The 9,100-nt window shown below is 39.0% G+C and overlaps 1 pseudogene; it reads left to right on the top strand.

Moving 5' to 3' along the window:
* The first annotated feature begins 1,223 nt into the window (after positions 1-1,223).
* LOC118989616 (ornithine decarboxylase-like) lies at positions 1,224-8,760 on the top strand (annotated as a pseudogene).
* The last annotated feature ends 340 nt before the right edge of the window (positions 8,761-9,100 follow it).

Here is a 9,100-nt window from a genome sequence, read left to right as displayed (position 1 = left end):
TTATCTTGAATAAGGATTTGATCTCCAAAATGTATAAAGAACTCACATGACTCCAGTCCAGGAAGGCAAACAACCCAGTCAAAAATTAGGCAAAGGATCTCAACAGACGCTTCTCCAAGGAGGGCATATAAGTGGCTCCAAGACATATGAAAAGATGGTCAGCGTCACTAGCCATCAGAGAGATACAAATTGATGTAAGTCTTTTAAGAGTTTGTTTAAGATTGTCTTGTCCCCTTGCATTTCCATATAAATTGTAAAATCAGCTTAGTAGTTTTGCAAACATTTTCAAGGGAACTTTGATTCAAATCGCTTTGAATCTGTACACCAATTTGTGAAGATGACATTTTGAATTTTCCAGTCTATAAACATGGTGTATCATGAGATTTACATAGGCCTTGGAAAATGTTCTTTTGCCATATTTTATTGTTTACTGTGTATAAGTCAGTCTAGTTAAATTTATTAGCAAAACAGATACTTAATTCTTCATGCAATTTTAATGATATTTTATTTTAAAAATTCTACTTGGCTCTCATAGAAATAAAAGTTATTGTTATATTAGTCTTGTATTCAGCAACTTAGCAAAATTTACTTATTATTTCTAAGGGTTTGTTGATTCCTTTGAATTTTTAGTTGCATACTCATGACCTCTCACAATAATGACAGCTTTATTTCTTCTATCCTTTTCTCATTCATGATCTCAGGAGGGAACACTATATATAATTTCTTCTAAAGTACTTTGTAGATATTTTATAATTTTAAAAAGTTTTCAACTTTTGTCTGTTAAGAGCATTTATTCCATGAATGCATCTCTAATTCTAATAACATTGTCTGCATATGTGGATATGTTCATATAAATTTATATTGATTGATATTCACCTTTATTGAATTCACCTTTATAGGTGGATTTATTAATATATTCACCTACATCAATAATTTTCCATTTATTAATAAATTAAGTCAATTTAGCTTGCTGGAATAATTCTCTTTTGGTAAAAATGTATTTTATCCCTTTTATAAAATACTATTGAATATGCAACTATTTTATTTAGGATTTTTTGCATCTATGCTTATAATAGGGACAGCACTGTAGCTCTTATTTGTCATGTCCTTGCAAAATGTTGTGTCATAATAATGCTGAATTAGTTAAATAAATTGTAAAGTATTTTTAAATTGTCCATCTTAATTTTCCTTTTTGTTGAGTCATAAACAAACATCGAGAAACTATGAACAGCTTTAGGGATGAAGAGTTTGGCTGCCATTTCCCCAATGAAGGCTTCATTGCCAAGGGCATTCTGGACCAAAAAATTAATGAAGTTTCTTCTTCCAATGAAAAAAATTTCTTCTCAGAGATCAGGAAGATGGCGGTGGAGTAGGACAAAGGATTTTGCTTCCCTCCACGCGCCAGAGGAAAATTGGCCTGATCTGCGGAGGAAAGCAGCAAATACCCAACAGGGACCCAGTATATAGGAAGGCAGGACTCCAGAAAGTGTATCAGACACTGCATGACCAGAGGTTGAGGAAAGGAGACAACCACAAGTCAACAAGGTATGAGGAAACAGCGCAGAGACTGCAGGCCCTCCTCCGGACGCACCAGGGCCCCGGCCCATCCGCCTTGGTCTCTGAGAACCGAGGGCGGGCAACAACAATCCTGGGAGAGAACTAGTCACTGGCACCCTCCCTATCTGGCAGGGACAGATTGGAAAACACCAGGAGAGACTGGTTTGCCTGTAGTGGCAGAGAGAGGAGTGGGCATTGGGAAGCAAACCAGAGAGCTCTGATAACCCATGGGGTCACACTGCGGTTGCCGGCTTGGGAGAACTGAGAGCCACCCCTGCATTCCCTGTAGTGCGGCGTCGGATCCTGGTCTGCCGCAGACCCTGAGACTCTCAGGCTACTACCAAGGCCCCTGGAAGAGAGCCAGCTAGAAACTCCATCCCTACCCAGCCAGGCGCAGAATGATAAGCACCGGGAGTCAGGCTGTGGCTGCCAGGTTGGAAGAATTGGGAGTTGCCCTGTGTGTTCAGCCATGGCACTGGGAAAGGTCCGTGCCCAGGCCTGTGAAGCCAGGAAAGCCTGGTTGGGAGCGTGCACACTCACAAGAGGCTAGGGCTAGGAAGCCTGGGGGGAAAATCTGTTCTCAGTAGGGCGGGGGAGAGCGGTGCCAGTCTGGATCTTGGGAGGGCACTGGCGAGACCAGTTGAGTTCACCAAGATGCGAGAAAGGCCACACAAATAGCGCCTCAGGCTGCTGCAGCTAGTGAGACCAGAAGAAATGGTTTGACCAGCTGGAAACCAACAACAGGAGTAGGTGGAAGCAGAGAACACCAGATACCTGCAGGAGACTGCACCATTGAATTTCACAGGCATCCTACCACAGAAGTTCACACCATAAACCAAGGGAACCAGAACAGATTGATATAAGAAGCTGAGGCCAACAAGAAGAGTATCACAAACAATGGGAAGACAAAGAAACAATCCCCAAAAGCAAGGAAAGGAGGAAGCCTCAGAAAGAATGTTAGAAGAAAAAGAGGCAAGTCAACTATCAGATGGGGAATTCAAAGCACTGGTTATTAGGGAATTCAAAGAGCTTACAATGAGCTACCAGAAACTACAGGGGAGCTACAATGAACTCTCTGCAAACTATACCAACATGAAAAAGGAAATAGAAACCATCAGTAAAGGCCAAGAGGAAATGAAGAATACAATTTCTGAACTGAAGAACACAGTAGAAGGCATGAAGAATAGGATCGATGAGGTGGAAGACCACATAAGCGCGATCAAAGACAGGGTAGAAAGAATTTCCCAGATGGACCAAGTAATGGAAAAGAGAATCAGAAAAAATGAGGAGAGTTTAAGACAAATGTAAGACAATATGAAATGTAATAATATCTGAAAAATAGGAATACCAGAAAGAGAAAAAGAAGAACAAGGGATAGAAAATCTACTTGAAAGAGTAATAATGGAACATTTTCCTAAGTTGAGGAGAGATAAAGTCACACGAACCCAGGAATCGCAGAGAATCCCAAGCAGGTGGAACACAAAGAGGCCTACTGCAAGACACATCATCATTAAAATGGCAAAACTCCAAGACAAAGAGAGAATCCTAAAGGCAGCAAGGGAGAAAAGGAAGTAACATACAAAGGGGTCCCAAAAAGGTTGGCTACTGACTTCTCAATGGAAACATTCCAAGCAAGAAGAGAATGGCAAGAAATATTCCAAGTAATGAGAAACAGAGGCCTACAACCAAGGCTACTCTACTAGGCAAGGCTCTCAATCATGATAGAAGGCCAAATAAGAATAAAAGAATTCTAAAAGAATATGCCTCCACCAAACCAGCTCTACAAGAAATACTAAAAGGGCTGCTTTAAGGAAAAGAGAGGGAGGGAGCGGAACACAAGTACATAAATGGCAATGAATAAGTATTTTTCAATAATAACCTTAAATGTAAATGGATTAAATGCACCAATTAAAAGACACAGAATAGGTGAATGCATAAGAATGCATGACTCAGACATATGCTACCTACAAGAGACCCACCTCAGGTCAAAAGACCATCACAGACTAAAAGTGAAAGGATGGAAACAAATTTTCCAAGCAAATGGACAAGAAAAAAAAAGCCAGGGTAGCAATTCTCATATCAGAGAAAATAGACTTCAAAAAAAGGGCCATAAAGAGAGACCCAGAAGGTCACTTCATAATACTCAAGGGAAGAATCAACCAAGAAGACATCAACATCGTAAATATATATGCACCCAACATAGGAGCACCCAAATATATAAAGAAAATCCTCAAGAAGGATATTGACAGCAACACAATTATACTAGGAGACTTTAACACCCCACTGTCAAAAATGGACAAATCTTCCAAACAAAATATCAGCAAAGATATTGCAGTATTAAATGACACCCTAGATGAAATGGACCTAATTGATATATAGAGAGAGCCCTACATCTCAAGGATGCTAAATACACATTCTTTCAAATGCACATGGAACATTTTCAAAGATAGATCATATGATAGGACACAAAATGAGTCTCAACAAATTCAGAAAAATAGAAATCATACCAAGCATATTCTCTGATCACAAGGGACTGAACTTGGAAACCAATCCCACAGGAAAAAACCCAAAACACCCAAAAGCATGGAGACTGAATGGTATGCTATTAAACAACAAATGGGTCAAGACTGAAATTAGGGAAGAAATCAAAAAGCTTCTGGAAACAAATGAAAATGAACTCACAACAACCCAAAACCTATGGGACACATTGAAGGCAGTCCTGAGAGGGAAGTTCATAGCAATACAGGCTTACCGAAAGAAGATAGAAACATTTCAAACAAACAACTTAACCCAACGCCTGCAAGAACTGGAGGAACAACAACAAAGAAAGCCCAGAGCAAGTAGAAGGAAGGCAATAACCAAGATCAGAGCAGAATTAAATGACATAGAGACTAAAAGCACAATTCTAAGGATCAATGAATCCAGGAGTTGGTTTTTTGAAAAGATAAACAAAATAGACAAACCTTTAAGTAGGCTCATCAAGAAAAGAAGAGAGAGGACCCAAATAAACACAATCAGAAATGAAAGAGGAGAGATTACAACTGATACCACAGAAATAGAAAGGATTGTAAGAAATTACTATGCAGAACTGTATGCCAAGAAATTTGAAAACCTAGGTGAAATGGACAAATTTCTAGAAAAATATAATCTTCCAAAACTCAATGAAAAAGAAGCAGAAAACCTGAACAGGCCAATAACAGCAAATGAAATTGAAGCAGTAATCAAAAAACTCCCATCACACAAAAGCCCTGGACCAGATGGTTTCACAGGAGAATTCTACAAAGCTTTTAAGGAAGAGCTAACCCCTATTCTTCAAAGACTATTCCAAAAAATCCAAAAGGAGGGAAAACTCCCCAACTCTTTTTATGAAACCAGCATCATCCTAATTACAAAACCAGGCAGAGACACAACAAAGAAAGAAAAGTTCAGGCCAATATCGCTGATTAACATAGACACTAAACTCCTCAATAAAAATTGGCAAATTGCATCCAATAATGCATTAAAAAGATCATACACCACAACTAAGTGGGATTCATCCCAGGGATGCAAGGATGTTTCAATATTTGTAAATCAGTAAACATAATACATCACATAAACAAAAGGAAAGACAAAAATCACATGATCATATCAATAGACACAGAAAAAGCTTTTGATAAAGTACGACACCCATTTATGATAAAGGTACTCAGAAAAATGGCAACAGAGGGAACATTCCTCAATATAATAAAGGCCATATATGAAAGACCTATGCCAACATCATACTCAACGGGCAAAAACTAAAATCTCTTCCACTAAGATCAGGCATAAGACAAGGTTGTCCACTTTCACCACTTTTATTTAATATAGTACTGGAAGCTCTAGCCACAGCAATCAGACAAGAAAAGGAAATAAAGGGCATCCAAATCAGAAAGGAGGAAACAAAACTGTCATTATTTGCAGATGACATGATAGTGTACATGGAAAATCCATGAGCCCCTACCAAAAAACTGCTTGAACTAATAAATGAATTTGGCAAAACAGCGGGACACAAATTCAATATCCAGAAATCAAAGGCATTTTTGTATACCGACAATGAAACAGCAGACGCAGAAATCAAGAAAAAAAATTCATTTGTTATAAGAAAAACAAAAATAAAATATCTAGGAATAAACCTAACCAAGGAGGTAAAAGACCTGTATGTAGAATACTACACAACACTGAAGAAAGAAATCAAGGAAGACACAAACAAATGGAAACATATACCATGTTCATGGATTGGAAGAATTAACAAAATCAAAATGTCCATACTACCCAAAGCAATTTACAGATTCAATGCAATACCTATTAAAGTACCAATGGCATATTTCACAGACATAGAACAAACACTTTAAAAATTTATATGGAACCACAAAAGACCACGAATAGCAGCTGCAATTTTGAGAAAGAAGAACAAAGTAGGAGGGATCACAATACTTGATATCAAACTATATTACAAGGCCACTGTAATCAAAACAGCCTGGTACTGTCATCAAAACAGGCACATAGACCAATGGAATAGAATAGAGAGCCCAGAAATAAACCCAACACTCTGACAAAGGAGGCAGTAACATAAAATGGAGTAGAGATAGCCTCTTCAACAAATGGTGTTGGGAGAACTGGACAGCCACATGCAAAAAAATGAAACTCGAGCATCAACTTACACCATACACCAAGATAAATTCAAGGTGGATAAAAGACTTAAATATAAGCCATGAAATCATTAAAGCCCTAGAGGAGAGCATTGGCAGGAAAATCTCAGATATTCCATGCAGCAATATTTTTACCAATACGTCCCCTAGAACAAGGGACATAAAGGAAAGAATAAACAAATGGGATCTCATCAAAATTAAAAGCTTCTGCATGGCTAAGGAAATCAGTATCAAGATAAAAAGAGAAGCAAAAGCTTGGGAAAACATATTTGCCAATGACACCTTAGACAAAGGTTTAATCTCCAAAATATACAAAAAACTCACTTGACTCCACTCAAAGAAGATGAGCAACCCAATTAAAAAATGGGTAAAGGACTTGAACAGACACTTCCCCAAGGAGGACATACAGAGGATCCAGAGACACCTGAAAAGGTGCTCGATATCACTAGGTATCAGAGATGAAAATTAAAACCACAATGAGATACCACTTAACACCAGTCAGAATGGCTATCATAAACAAAGAAATAAACAACAAGTGTTGGAGAGGTTTTGGGGAAAGGGGGACCCTAGTCCACTGTTGGTGGTATTGCAGACTGCTACAACCATTATGGAAAACAGTATGGAATTTTCTAAGAAAACTAAAAATGAACGTGCCTTCTGACCCAGGAATTCCACTGCTAGGAGTATATCCTAAGAACCCTGAAGCACCAGAACCAAGAACCCCGGTGTTCAAAGCAACACAATTTACAATAGCCAAGAGTTGGAAGCAACCTAGATGCCCAGTCGGTCAATGACTGGATCAAAAAGCTATGGTACATTTACACAATGGAATTCTATGCTGCAGAAAGGAAGAAGGAACTACTACCCTTTGCAACATCATGGATGGAACTGGAAAGCATTATGCTGAGTGAAATAAGCCACATGGTGACAGACAAATACCATACGATCTCACCTTTAACAGGAATCTAAACAACAAAACAAGGAAGCAAAATATGACCAATGACACTCAAATACGGAACAGGCTGACAGGGTCCAGAGGAGAGAGGGGAGAGAATCATAGGGGAAAAGGGGATGGACTCACATGAAGAAGTATAAAGGACACACAGACAATAACTAAGGTGGCGGGCGGAAATGGGAGGGAGATGGTGAGCACTGAGGGGGCAGGGCTGGGAATATAAGAGAGAAAACTGTACTTGAACAAAAATTAAAATTGAAATTAAGAAAAAGAAAACAGAAAAAAATTTCTTCTGTATTTGGACCTGGAAGACATTCTAAAGGAACATCTGAAATGGTTAAAAGCTATTCCTCTAGTCACCTCCTTTTTTACAGTCAAATGCAATGACAGCAAACCATAGTGAAGACCTTTGTTGCCATTGGGACAGGATTTGACTGTGCCAGCAAGACTGAAATACAATTGGTGCAGAGTTTTGGGGTGCCTCCAGAGAGGATCATCTATGTGAACCCTTGTAAACAACTATTTCAGATTAAATATTCTGCCAATAATGGAGTCCAGATGATGACTCTTGATAGTGAATTTGGGTTGATGAAAGTTGCCAAGGCACATCCAAAGGCAAACTTGGTTTTGCAGATCACCACTGATGATTCCAAAGCAATCAGCCATCTCAATGTTAAGTTTGGTGCCACTCTCAAAACCAACAGGCTTCTTTTGGAATGGACAAAAGAGCTAAGTGTTGACATCATTGGTGTCAGCTTCCACATGGGAACCACTTATACTGACCCTGAGACCATTGTGTGGGCCATCTCCAATGTCTTCTGTATCTTTGACATGGGAGCTGAGGTTGGTTTCAATATGTATCTGCTGGATATTCATGGTGGCTTTCCTGGATGTGAGGATGTAAAGTTTAAATTTGAAGAGATCGCCAGTGTCATCAACCCAGCCCTGGACAGGTATTTTCTATCTAACTTGGGAGTGACACTCATAGCAGAACCAGGCACATACTATGTTGCATCAGCTTTCAAACATGAAGTTAATTTCATTGCCAAAAAACTCATCTTAAAGGAACAAACATGTTCTGATAATGAAGATGAGTCAAATGAAAAAACCTTTATGTATTACATGAATGATGAAGTATATGAATCATTTAATTGTATCCTCTATGATCATGCATACATGAAAGCCTTTCTGCAGAAGAGGCCTAAACCAGATGAGATGTTTTATTCACCCAGCACATGGACACCAACTTGTGATGGCTTTGATTGCATTGTAGAACACTGTGCCTTGTTCGAGATGCACATGGAGCACTGAATGCCCTTTGAAAACATGGGTACTTACACTATTGCTGCTGTTTCTACTTCAGTGGATCCCAAAATTTGACCATGTACTACATGATGCCATGTACTATGGATTCCAATATGAAAACTGATGCAGCAAGTCCAGAACCATGACTTTCCATCCACCATAGAGGAGGAGAACGTCAGCACTCTGCTTGTGTACTGTGCCTGGGAAAGTAGGATGGAGCGCCACTCAGCAGCCTGTGCTTCTGCTCATATTAATGTATACATGCCATTCTTGTAGCTGTTACTGTGAGGGTAGTTTTAATTAAGGGATTAGAGGAGACTACTTAACTTCACTATGGCCAGTTATGGAGTACCTTTGTAAGTCGGGTTTGCACATATGGAACATTACGAAAGGCTAAGAGATGAGGTCACACTCATCTGTGTTCCTATGGAAACTATTTGAATATTTGTTTTATATGGATTTTTACTCAGTTTTCAAATGCTACTAAAGAATGCCCCTCAGCTGCCAAGCAAGCATTTGTAGCTTATACATTGGCAGAATGGGCCAGAAGCTTAGTGTTGTGACCAGTTTTAAAAATGAAGTACCTTGAAAACATTTTTAATGTTTTTTTATTTAA

This window comes from Sturnira hondurensis, unplaced genomic scaffold, assembly GCF_014824575.4.
Source record: "Sturnira hondurensis isolate 20B ecotype Veracruz unplaced genomic scaffold, ASM1482457v3 Scaffold0006496, whole genome shotgun sequence".
Classification (NCBI taxonomy): Eukaryota; Metazoa; Chordata; class Mammalia; order Chiroptera; family Phyllostomidae; genus Sturnira; species Sturnira hondurensis.
This window is presented reverse-complemented; position numbering and strand designations above follow the sequence as displayed.